Genomic DNA, 12,219 nt, shown 5'->3' with positions numbered 1-12,219 from the left:
ACACTCTAACCACTAGGCTACCTACCTCCCCTACACTCTAACCACTAGGCTACCCTGCCACCCTATTCTCTTTTGTATGTATGACATGTAGTAAATAAAAACAGAACACAAATCTAAACAAAACGTGTAAAGTATTGGTCATCTCATTGTATTGGTCATCTCATTGGATTGGTCATCTCATTGGATTGGTCATCTCATTGGATTGGTCATCTCATTGGATTGGTCATCTCGTTGTATTGGTCATCTCATTGGATTGGTCATCTCATTGGATTGGTCATCTCATTGGATTGGTCATATATATATATATAAAATATATCCCATTTAGCAGACGCTTTTGTCCAAAGCGACTTACAAGTCGGCTGGGGCCACTACAATTACATATGGGTGGTCCCAGCGGGAATCGAACCCACGACGCTTGGCGTTCCAAGCGCCATGCTCTACCGACTGAGCCACACAGGACCCTCATTGTATTGGTCATCTCATTGGATTGGTCATCTCATTGGATTGGTCATCTCATTGGATTGGTCATCTCATTGGATTGGTCATCTCATTGGATTTAGACAAAAAAAACGTGTTCCTTTGCGTTGATAACTATTTTTTTGTTGCAAATCCAGATCAGTTTCCCACATTGATTCAACGTCATCACATTGCTTGTGTTGTTATTGTTGTTGTTGATGAAAAGAGGTGGAAAACAATGTTTCAACCGGTTTGTGCCCAGTGGGATGTTCTGAGTGTTTATGCTCCACTCAACAGTGTGACACTGTTACAGCGTATGGATTAGGGGCCTTCACATACGACTCACACTTACTACACTGAATAAAAATATCAACGCAACATGTAAAGTGTTGGTTTCATGAGCTGAAATAAAAGATCCCAGAAATGTTCTATTTGCACAAAAAGCTTATTTCTCTAAAAATTTTGTGCACAAATTTGTTTACATCCCTCTCAGTGAGCATTTCTCCTTTGCCAAGATAATCCATCCACCTGACAGGTGTGGCATATCAAGAAGATGATTAAACAGCATTATCATTACACAGGTGAACCTTGTGTTGTGGACAATAAAAGGCCGCTCTAAAATGTGCAGTTTTGTCATACATAATAATGCCACAGACGTCTCATTTACATTACATTTACATTTAAGTCATTTAGCAGACGCTCTTATCCAGAGCGACTTACAAATTGGTTAATTCACCTTCTGACATCAGTGGAACAGCCACTTTACAAGTTTTGAGGGAGCGTGGAATTGGCATGCTGTGTGAATGTCCACCAGAGAATTGAATGTTAATTTTTCTACCATAAGCCGCCTCCAATGTCATTTTAGAGAATTTGGCAGTACGTCAAACCGGCCTCACAACGGCAGATCACGTGTAACCACGCTGTAACGGATTTCCTCCTCTTCGTCTGAGGAGGAGGAGCAATGAAAGGACCAATACACAGCGTGTTAGATTTATTAGATAACTGAACACTGAAACACAAAGTAAACAAAAGAACAACCCGAAACAGTCCTGTCTGGTAGAGAGACATGAAACACTCATCCACACCACGACGTTGGGAAAAGGCTACCTAAGTATGATTCTCAATCAGAGACAACTAACGACACCTGCCTCTGATTGAGAACCATACCAGGGCCAAACACAAAACACAACATAGAAAAAACGAACATAGACAAACCCACCCAACTCACGCCGTGACCATACTAAAACAAAGACATAGCAAAAGAACTAAGGTCAGAATGTGACACACGCACAGGAACTCCATATATGGCTTCTTCCCTTACGGGATGGTCTGAGACCAGCCACCCGGACAGCTGATGAAATTGAGTATTTCTGTCTTTTTGTGGGGAAAATACATACAAGGCTCCCAAGTGGGTGGGCCTATGGCCTCCCAGGCCCACCCATGGCTACGCCCCTGCCCAGTCATGTGAAATCCATAGATTAGGGCTTATTGAATTTATTTCAATTGATTGATTTCCTCATATGAAGTGTAACTTAGTAAAAATCATTGAAATTGTTGCATGTTGCGTTTATATTTTTGAGGTGGAAACTGAGCTGATCTTCCTAACCTCCTGACAAATGTATGACCATATTAGAGACACATATTTCCCTCAGATTACACAGACCCACAAAGAATTCGAAAACAAATCACATTTTGATAAACTCCCATATCTACTGGGTGAAATACCACAGTGTGCCATCACAGCAGCAAGATTTGTGACCTGCTGCCACAAGAAAAGGGCAACTAGTGAAGAACAAACACCATTGTAAATTTAACTATTTGCACTTCATTACAACACTGTATATAGACATAATATGACATTTGAAATGTCTCTATTCCTTTGGAACTGTTGTGAGTGTAGTTGTTTATTTCACTTTTGTTTATTATCAATGTCACTTGCATTGGCAATGTTAACATATGTTTCCCATGCCAATAAATTCCCTTAAATTGAAATTGAATCGAGAGCGCAGAGAGAGAGAGAGAGTGAGAGAGAGCGGAGTGGGGGAGTAGGGAGGAAAAGAGAGAGAGCAGAGGGAGAGAGAGAGCAGAGAGGGGGAGCAGGGAAGGAAAGAGAGATAGCAGAGGGAGAGAGAGAGATAACAGGGAGAGGGAGAGAGATCGTGAGAGCGAGATAGCAGAGAGAGAAAGAGAGATTGGAGAGGGAGAGATAGCAGAGGGAGAGAGAGTGATTGGAGAGGGAGAGCAGAGGGAGAGAGAGCAGAGAGAGAGGTATAGAGGGAGAGAGATAGCAGAGGGAGAGCGAGAGAGCAGAGAGGGGAGAGAGAGTGGAGAGGGGGAGAAGGGAAGGAAAGAGAGATAGCAGAGAGAGAAAGAGAGAGCAGAGAGGGAGAGCAGAGGGGAGAGAGAGAGCTGAGAGGGGGAGCAGGGAGGGAAAGAGATAGCAGAGAGAGAGAGAGAGATAACAGGGAGAGGGAGAGAGATAGTGAGAAAGCAGAGAGGGAGAGAGAAGGAGAGAGAGCGAGAGAGAGAGCAGAGGGAGAGAAAGAGGGAGAGAGAGAGATTGGAGAGGGAGAACAGAGAGAAAGGGAGAGAGAGAGAGAAGAGGGGAGAGAGATAGCAGAGGGAGACAGATAGAGGTATAGAGAGAGAGAGAGGTATAGAGGGAGAGAAAGAGAGAAAGAGAGAGAGAGAGAAGGAGGGAGAGCATGACCTTTTCACTCTGCCCTCTGAAAGCCTAATGCCCTTTCCTTTCCCTCAGTTTGACTGTTAGGACATCTCTGTGCATTTGTGAGGAGAGACAGGTAGCCTCGTGGTTAAGCGCATCAAGCCAGTAACCAAAAATCGCTGGTTTGAATCCGAGAGTTGACTAGGTGAAACATTTGTTGATATGCCACTGAGAAAGGCACTTAATCCTAATTGCTCTGGATAAGAGTGTCTGCTAAATGTAAAAACTGCCAGTGAGTTGTTTCGAGACGAGGGGGTAAGTGGGGATTGAACGGATTTGGTTTAGTCAACCATAATCCTCCTTGCATGGCCAGGTACCGAATTTTCTACCTGAAAAAAATGCATTGTGGGTAGAAAAGTCAAGGTCTTTGTATTTATCTCTTTATTTAAGGTATCTGTAGCAAAGGGCCAATTTGCTGCAATAGAATGACAAACTGTACACCTCTGGGAGTTTCGGGCCCCAACCCCCTTCAATGCCCTATCCCTGGTGCAGTGATACCCTTCCATTTTATTGCTCTGTGAGGCTTTGTGTCCATGACAACACCCAGTCCCCGAGCAGGAGGAGCAAGCCCCAAAAATAAAGGGCCAACAAAGAAGAGGATTACACCTGCAAATATGTCTCAGTCAGATTGCCCAGTGTAATCCTGTGGACTTTTAGAATGTGACAGCACAAAGGATACTGATGATAGAGTGCTCTTACTGGAACTCAAATATGGCTTCCGATGTTCTTACATTTCTCATTAGCAGAGTTAGCTCTCAAGTGAACTAATATCAAGATGTATGTACAGTGGCTTCAGGAAGTATTCACACCCCTTGATTTTTCCTCCCACGTTTTGATGTGTTGCAGCCTGAATTTAAAATGAATTACATTTACATTTTTGTTGGTCACTGAACTACACACAATACTCCATAATGTCAGTGTATTTTTTTAAATGTTTTTTTTATTACAAATGAATTAAAAATGAAAAGCTGAAATATCTTGAGTCAATAAGTGTTCAACCCCTTTGTTACAACAAGCCTAAATAAGTTCAGGAGTAAACATTTGCTTAACATTTCACATTACAAGTTTGCAACTCACTCTGTGTGCAATAATAGTGTTTAACATGTTTTTTTTAAGGATTACCTCATCTCTGTACCCAACACATACAATTATCTGTAAGGTCCCTCAGTCGAGCAGTGAATTTCAAACACAGATTCAACCACAAAGACCAAAGAGGTTTTCCAGTGACTCACAAAGGACATCTATTGGTAGATGGGTAAAAATCCAAAAAGCAGACATTGAATATCCCTTTGAGCAAGGTGAAGTTATTCATTTCACTTTGGATGGTGTATCAATACACCCAGTCACTACAAAGATACAGGCGTCCTTCCTAACTCAGTTGCCGGAGAGGAAGGAAATCGCTCAGAAATTTGGCTGTGATAGGAGAAAACTAAGGATGGATCAACAACATTGTAGTTACTCCACAATACTAACCTCATTGACAGACTGAAAAGAAGGAAGCTTGTACACTATAAAAAAGGAGGTTTACCCAGAAAGACTCAAGGTGCTTCTGCAAAATATTGAGATATTTCTGTATTTCTATTATCAAAAGATATGCAATTCTTTTAAAATTGTATTTACACCAGGAGTCAATATTTTGCAGAAGCACCTTGAGTCTTTCTGGGTAGGTCTCTTAAGAGGTTTTTCCACACCTGGATTGTACAACATTTGCCCATTATTCTTTTCAAAATTATTCAAGATCTGTCACATTGTTTGTGGTATTGTGTGTAGATGGTTGAGGAAAAAAAAACAATTTAATCAATTTTGAATTCAGGCTATAACACAACAAAATGTGGAATAAGTAAAGGGGTATGAATCGTTTCTGAAGGCACTGTATGTTTTCCTTAAATTCTACCTTGGATTAAGATGAATCAGCATACAAAGTACATGTAGAATGAAGGTGAGCTTTATTGTCTTTGGTTTAATTGTTTCCAAACTAGATCATGTTTAGATTGTTTTCTAAATTAGATTGAACATCTCATGAATGTATCCCTTTACACTTGTATTGTATACAAGGTTAAACATTGCAGATTGAAGACTCTTCTTTGAGTCATAAAAGTGTATTGAATTTTCTTAGGAACTAACTGTGCACACTTTGGAGAGGTGGGGTTACACCAGTTAGACTGCTCACACAAACCCTCCATGTTTATTCTGTAAGAAACATTTCAATGTAGCCCTATCCATATAACCCCCCTCCCCCCCAAAAATATTTTTTTAAATATAGAGAGAGAAAGAAAAAGAGAGAAAGAAAAATAGAGACAGAGAGACAGAGAGAGACCGAGGGAGAGAGAGAGAGAGAGAGAGAAAGAGAGAAAGAGAGAGAGAAAGAGGGAGAGAGAAAGAGAGAGAGATATAGAGAGAGAAAGAGAAAGAGGGAGAGGGAGAGAGAGAGAGAGAGAGAGAGAGAGAGAGAGAGAGAGAGAGAGAGAGAGAGAAGAGAGAGAGAAAGAGGAAGAGAGAGAGAGAGAGATAGAGAGAGAAAGAGGGAGAGGGAGAGAGAGATGTTTAATCCTGTTCTATGTTAAGGCCAAGCCTTTGATTTCACTACTCTGACTGACAGTAGGACTCTCTGTCTGTCTCTGTGTCTGATGAGGTGAAGCACTGTACCACTCAGGGAGTGTTTTCAGCCATCCAGACTCTCTCTGTCTCAGCCAGCTATCCAGTCAGCCAGCCAGCCAGACAGACTCTCTTTCTCAGCCAGTCAGTCAGCCAGCCAGCCAGACTCTCTCTTTCTCAGTCAGCCAGCCAGCCAGACAGACTCTCTTTCTCAGCCAGCTATCCAGTCAGCCAGCCAGCCAGCCAGACAGACTCTCTTTCTCAGCCAGCCAGCTAGCCACTCTCTTTCTCAGCCAGCCAGCTAGCCACTCTCTTTCTCAGCCAGCCAGTCAGCCAGCCAGGTTATTTTTTTCTCAGCCAGTCAGCCAGCCAGCCTACAATCCAGCCAGCCAGCCAGACTCTCTCTGTCTCAGCCAGCCAGTCAGCCATCTAGGCTCTCTCTTTCTCAGCCAGCCAGCCAATTAATATCATTAAGGTGTGGCCCTGTGACAGTCAAACTGTACAGAGCAATGGGTTTAAAGAGCTCCACAGTTAAACTCCACCATGCATTATATACTGTAGATAAAGGAATTAATAATGTTGACTTATTCAGTTTTTAGCCTGCCAGCTTAAATACGACAAATATGAGCTGGTTGGCTAAGTCTGGAACTTCTCCGGACAGATCTACTCTGAGATTACTTGTCCCTGTTAAGTCAATGCTAGGTAAAGGGTAATGAGTGACATTACAGTAAGGGTGATATCTAGACAGTAGTAGTGACATTACGGTAAGGGTGATATCTAGACAGTAGTAGTGACATTACAGTAAGGGTGATATCTAGGCAGTAGTAGTGACATTACAGTAAGGGTGATATCTAGACAGTAGTAGTGACATTACAGTAAGGGTGATATCTAGACAGTAGTAGTGACATTACAGTAAGGGTGATATCTAGGCAGTAGTAGTGACATTACAGTAAGGGTGATATCTAGACAGTAGTAGTGACATTACGGTAAGGGTGATATCTAGACAGTAGTAGTGACATTACAGTAAGGGTGATATCTAGGCAGTAGTAGTGACATTACAGTAAGGGTGTTATCTAGACAGTAGTAGTGACATTACGGTAAGGGTGATATCTAGACAGTAGTAGTGACATTACGGTAAGGGTGTTATCTAGGCAGTAGTAGTGACATTACAGTAAGGGTGATATCTAGGCAGTAGTAGTGACATTACAGTAAGGGTGATATCTAGGCAGTAGTAGTGACATTACGGTAAGGGTGATATCTAGACAGTAGTAGTGACATTACAGTAAGGGTGATATCTAGGCAGTAGTAGTGACATTACAGTAAGGGTGTTATCTAGACAGTAGTAGTGACATTACGGTAAGGGTGATATCTAGGCAGTAGTAGTGACATTACAGTAAGGGTGATATCTAGGCAGTAGTAGTGACATTACAGTAAGGGTGATATCTAGACAGTAGTAGTGACATTACAGTAAGGGTGATATCTAGACAGTAGTAGTGACATTACGGTAAGGGTGTTATCTAGACAGTAGTAGTGACATTACAGTAAGGGTGATATCTAGGCAGTAGTAGTGACATTACAGTAAGGGTATTATCTAGACAGTAGTAGTGACATTACAGTAAGGGTGTTATCTAGACAGTAGTAGTGACATTACGGTAAGGGTGATATCTAGACAGTAGTAGTGACATTACGGTAAGGGTGATATCTAGACAGTAGTAGTGACATTACAGTAAGGGTGATATCTAGACAGTAGGAGTGATATTACGGTAAGGGTGATATCTAGACAGTAGGAGTGATATTACGGTAAGGGTGATATCTAGACAGTAGTAGTGACATTACAGTAAGGGTGATATCTAGACAGTAGTAGTGACATTACAGTAAGGGTGATATCTAGGCAGTAGATTGTCTGTAGCAGATCCCAGTATGAACCAGAGAATGTGTTCCTCTCCCAGCGGTTCGATAGTAGTGATAATAGCCAGGGTAGTTGTTTATCTCTGGTCTTTGTTAATCAGTGGCACACACACACACACACACACACACACACACACACACACACACACACACACACACACACACACACACACACACACACACACACACACACACACACACACACACACACACACATACATACATACATACATGCACGCACGCACACACACACACATACACACATACACGCACGCACACACACATACACGCACACACACACTTACATACACGCACACACACATACATACATACACGCACACACACATACACACACAAACACACACACACACACACACACACACACACACACACACACACACACACACACACACACACACACACACACACACACACACACACACACACACACACACATGTGAATATTACCACCCCCTGAACATGTTCTGATACCATTTCAGTCCAGGTCTATTATTTTGTGTGAGAGGCTCCACACCCAGTATATGTCAAATGCCTTGGTAAGGGTGGCGTGGCAGTTGAAGTGGTCTGGATAACCTCAAAATTCATTGATATATCAAACAAATCCTGTTCACCTTTGCTTACTCGGTTTCCATCTGTCTCAATGGATCTCGTTGAATAGGCCCCGTTCGTCCTCAAGACAATTCAATGGTATAATAACTTCCCCAACAGTTTAGTGCGAGTTCAATGCCTCTGAATGGCAGGCGGGGCACGAAAACAATTTGGAGGAGCCCTCACTGTGTCTATAACTCTCTAGCTCTCCAGCCAAAATAAAACATGTCGAAGGAGCCCTCACCGTGTCTCTAACTCTCTATACCTCCGACCAAATGGTCTGCCTGTTTGTCACAGAGTCAGTGTCGGAGACAAGCTTTTGAAACTGTAATAACACTGAAGGATGTGAGACGGACACTCTTAACCCTACTGTATAAACACACATGAACCTTTTCAATGGCAGGAAACAAGTCTCTCACGTCTGGTAGTCAAAACAAGGTTCTCACTCTCATCTTGCCGAAAGAAAAGGTTCTGTTCTTTTTTTCTTCTTTTTCTTTTGCCAACGAACCACTGCTACTACTAGTACTGTAGTATTTTTTCCTGTATGCACTACTAGAGTGTTGCTCCTTGGTCCTTGAAGTGGACACAGAAGTTTTCAAAAAACATCTACTTCAAAGATTTATAGCCTCCAGTCCACTTTATGGGCACTGCGGTTCATTCCATATTTCTCTCCCAAAAAATATTCAACCACCACGTCTTTAGTTGTTGCCTTGACAATTACAAACATAATTACTCTCATTTAGGAATTGTTTGGTGAAATCTGCCCACCGTGGTGGGCCTCAAATCATTTCCACTCCGAAAGATTTATTGTACATTTTACACCCCATCGCTGTGTTTACATTAGGGAAGTGGATGTAAACGAAGTGCGATGGTGAATGTCTTTATGTATATCCCTTGGCGTGGTGCATCATGGTAGCAGGATGTGATGAGAGACAATGACAGCCCAGCCCAGCCCGCCTGGCCCAAGCTTGAACCAACCGGTAAATGTTTTGGCACGAAGATCCTACCTGGTTGCACAAATGTGGGAGTGTGGGTAAATGGATTATAGGGTTATACTATAACATTCGATAGTAAGTACAACACATAATCGAGGGAAGCTGTAGTATAGTATTCTACAGCATACTACAGTTTACTACCTAATTCTAGAGTAAGTACTGTAGTATTTTTTTTAATGTGTACTACTTTCTTGGTTTATGTCCCAAATGACACCCTATTCCCTATGTAGTGCACTACTATTGACCAAAAGCCCTATTTTAGTGCACTACTTTCTATGGACCCTAGTCACAAGTAGTGTGCTACACAGGGAATAAGATGCTATTTCGGGCGCAGCACTTACATGTTGACGACACCAAGCCAGCGCCATCTTGTTTTTTTCTCCACCCACACCAGACGTGATCAGGACACGCAGGTTGAAATATCAAAATTGACTTTGAACCAACTATATTAATTTGGGGACAAAAACGCATGAAACATTCATGGACATTTATTTAGCTAGCTTGCCTGTTGCTAGATAATTTGTCCTGGGATATAAACATCGGATTGTTGTTTTACCTGATCTGTTCTGTTCTGGATCTTTGTTGAATTTTGACCCAACACGAAATCGTGTGTTTCTCTACTCTGACAATTAATCCACAGATTGAGAGGGGAGACATCTGTGGACTTCATTTGGCGGTTGGCAGCCAACTTTAAGATGCATTACCACCAACTGGACTGGAGTGTGGACCTTCGTTCTGTTTTCAGTCACCCACGTGGATATATGCTCCTAACAACCAATTATTATTATTTATTTTTTTAACCTTTATTTAACTTGAAGGCCCATTTTATTTTACCTTTAGGCAAGTCAGTTAAGAACAAATTCTTATTTTCAATGATGGCCTAGGAACAGTGGGTTAACTGCCTGTTCAGGGGCAGAACGACAGATTTGTACCTTGTCAGCTTGGGGGTTTGAACTCGCAACCTTCCGGTTACTAGTTCAACACTTTAACCACTACTCTGCCGCCCCAATGAGGAGATGGGAAAGGCGGGACTTGCAGTGAGTCAAGCGTCAAAAATAGAACCAAGCTGTAATTTTAGCGCCTGGCTGCACAGATGCTCGCAAGCAGTTTGGATGAAATGATTGAATAACGTGTATTTGTAAATGTATTTTTCAGCGCTCGTGCACATAACAGGAGCAGTGTGGTCAGCACGGTAGCTACTTCTCCTACACAGGGAGTTCAGCCACTTGAGATATTAAATGCTCTCTTGAGATGTGCCTCTATTAGCACACAGGTGTAGGATCTTAATTAGACCCGTTTTTCACAGCAGGAAAATATGAATTATTGGCTGGATTATAATGAATATGGACATTTTTGTAGGGGTTGATACATTTTTAGTTACAGCAGATCAAGCCTGGTATTTTAAAGTAGAAATTACAAACTTAGCAGCCTTTTTAAACCACTTCATTTAAAATAACAGTAAATAAAATTCAATATTCAATCAATTCAATAAAATTCAATATTGGTACACAATTTATACTTTTATACTCTTTCATGGAACAACCCAAATATCAGGTCCGTCTGTCTCTCTGTGTGCATCCCAAATGACACCCCATCCCTTATGAGCCCTGGTCAAACGTTGTGCACTTTATAGGGAATAGGGTGCCATTTGATTCCTCTGAGGGAATCCTATTACCCCAAATAGTCATCATTTAAAACAGGTATTCCTTTTATTGTGTCAATGTACTGAGAATGCCTCTATTTGGAAGTCTGTAAATACAGTCAATTTGCTGTGCCGCCGACCTTTTGTTTTCTCTCAGTGGACTGGAATGCAAAACAGTCCTCAAATCAGGTCACTCTAAATGTTGCACATTACTTAGAACAAAGGCAATGGAGAAGGCTGACTCTCGCCTGAGAGAAAAATAAAGATGTGTTGAGTCATGTTGTCATGATTGAGTAAAATAAAGAAGAAGGACTTAATTGAAAGTTAATTAAAATAACAACTTTCTTTTCAACAAGTTACATTTCGTGGAATGTCCCATTTATCTCCAGACTGTCATGTTAAGGTTAAGTAGAGGAGGTAAAGGCCAACTAATTATGACTGTGGCTTGTGTTCCTCCACTCCTCCTGTCTGCCATCCTTCTCTCTGCATGACATATTGCCCCACGGGGTTCACCTGTCAGTCATTGCTGTGACAACGGCCAACCACACAACATCAGACAGTAGGTGGAATGGTTGTTTAGCGTGTAGTCGTAGTGACAGGTCAGGTCGTTTGAAATGCTGCTGTTAGAGATCACCCCCCCCCTCTGGGCTTTCGTCTCAGACAGGTAAAACCTGATTGTGTCTACCAATAGGCTGTCAGTCACAGGACCAGCCATCTGCACTCTGTTAGCCTGACAGCTGTCTTTAACCTCCTCTCTCCGACCGTGTCCATCCCTTCCGCACCACCTCACCTCAGAGACCAGACCAGGTCCAGTGACCAAAGCCAGGGTCGGCTAGACCTGAACTTGGGACTCCACCCAGAGATTCACCACTAAAGAGCCGCTCATCTAACCATCTATCACGTTGGCACACATCTCCATCTCACTGAGTCACGTTCAGCTTGGCTGGGCGTGCATTGTTATCGTCAAGGTCTATGGTGCTTTGTGAGTCACAAGTACAAACTGTCAAACTAAACAAACTCAGTTAAAGGAAAATCGTCTGCTAAATGATTGTAAAAAAAAATAATAGAATATTCAGTGGTTAAGTGATGGTCGCTCATGTTTCGTTGGTGTTCAACGGCACCGCAGTACCTCCAGGCTCTGATCAGGCCCTACACCCAAACAAGGGCACTGCGTTCATCCACCTCTGGCCTGCTCGCCTCCCTACCACTGAGGAAGTACAGTTCCCGCTCAGCCCAGTCAAAACTGTTCGCTGCTCTGGCCCCCCAATGGTGGAACAAACTCCCTCACG

At 42.4% G+C, this 12,219-nt stretch overlaps 1 non-coding gene across 1 annotated transcript; it reads right to left on the bottom strand.

The window, feature by feature from the left end:
• Positions 1–385: 385 nt before the first annotated feature.
• On the bottom strand, positions 386–461 carry trnap-ugg (transfer RNA proline (anticodon UGG)). Its single transcript has one exon. It is a non-coding gene; the product is annotated as a tRNA-Pro (tRNA).
• Between the last annotated feature and the right edge of the window lie 11,758 nt (positions 462–12,219).

The sequence above is a fragment of the Oncorhynchus masou genome, chromosome 12, assembly GCF_036934945.1.
Source record: "Oncorhynchus masou masou isolate Uvic2021 chromosome 12, UVic_Omas_1.1, whole genome shotgun sequence".
Taxonomy (NCBI): Eukaryota; Metazoa; Chordata; class Actinopteri; order Salmoniformes; family Salmonidae; genus Oncorhynchus; species Oncorhynchus masou.
This window is presented reverse-complemented; position numbering and strand designations above follow the sequence as displayed.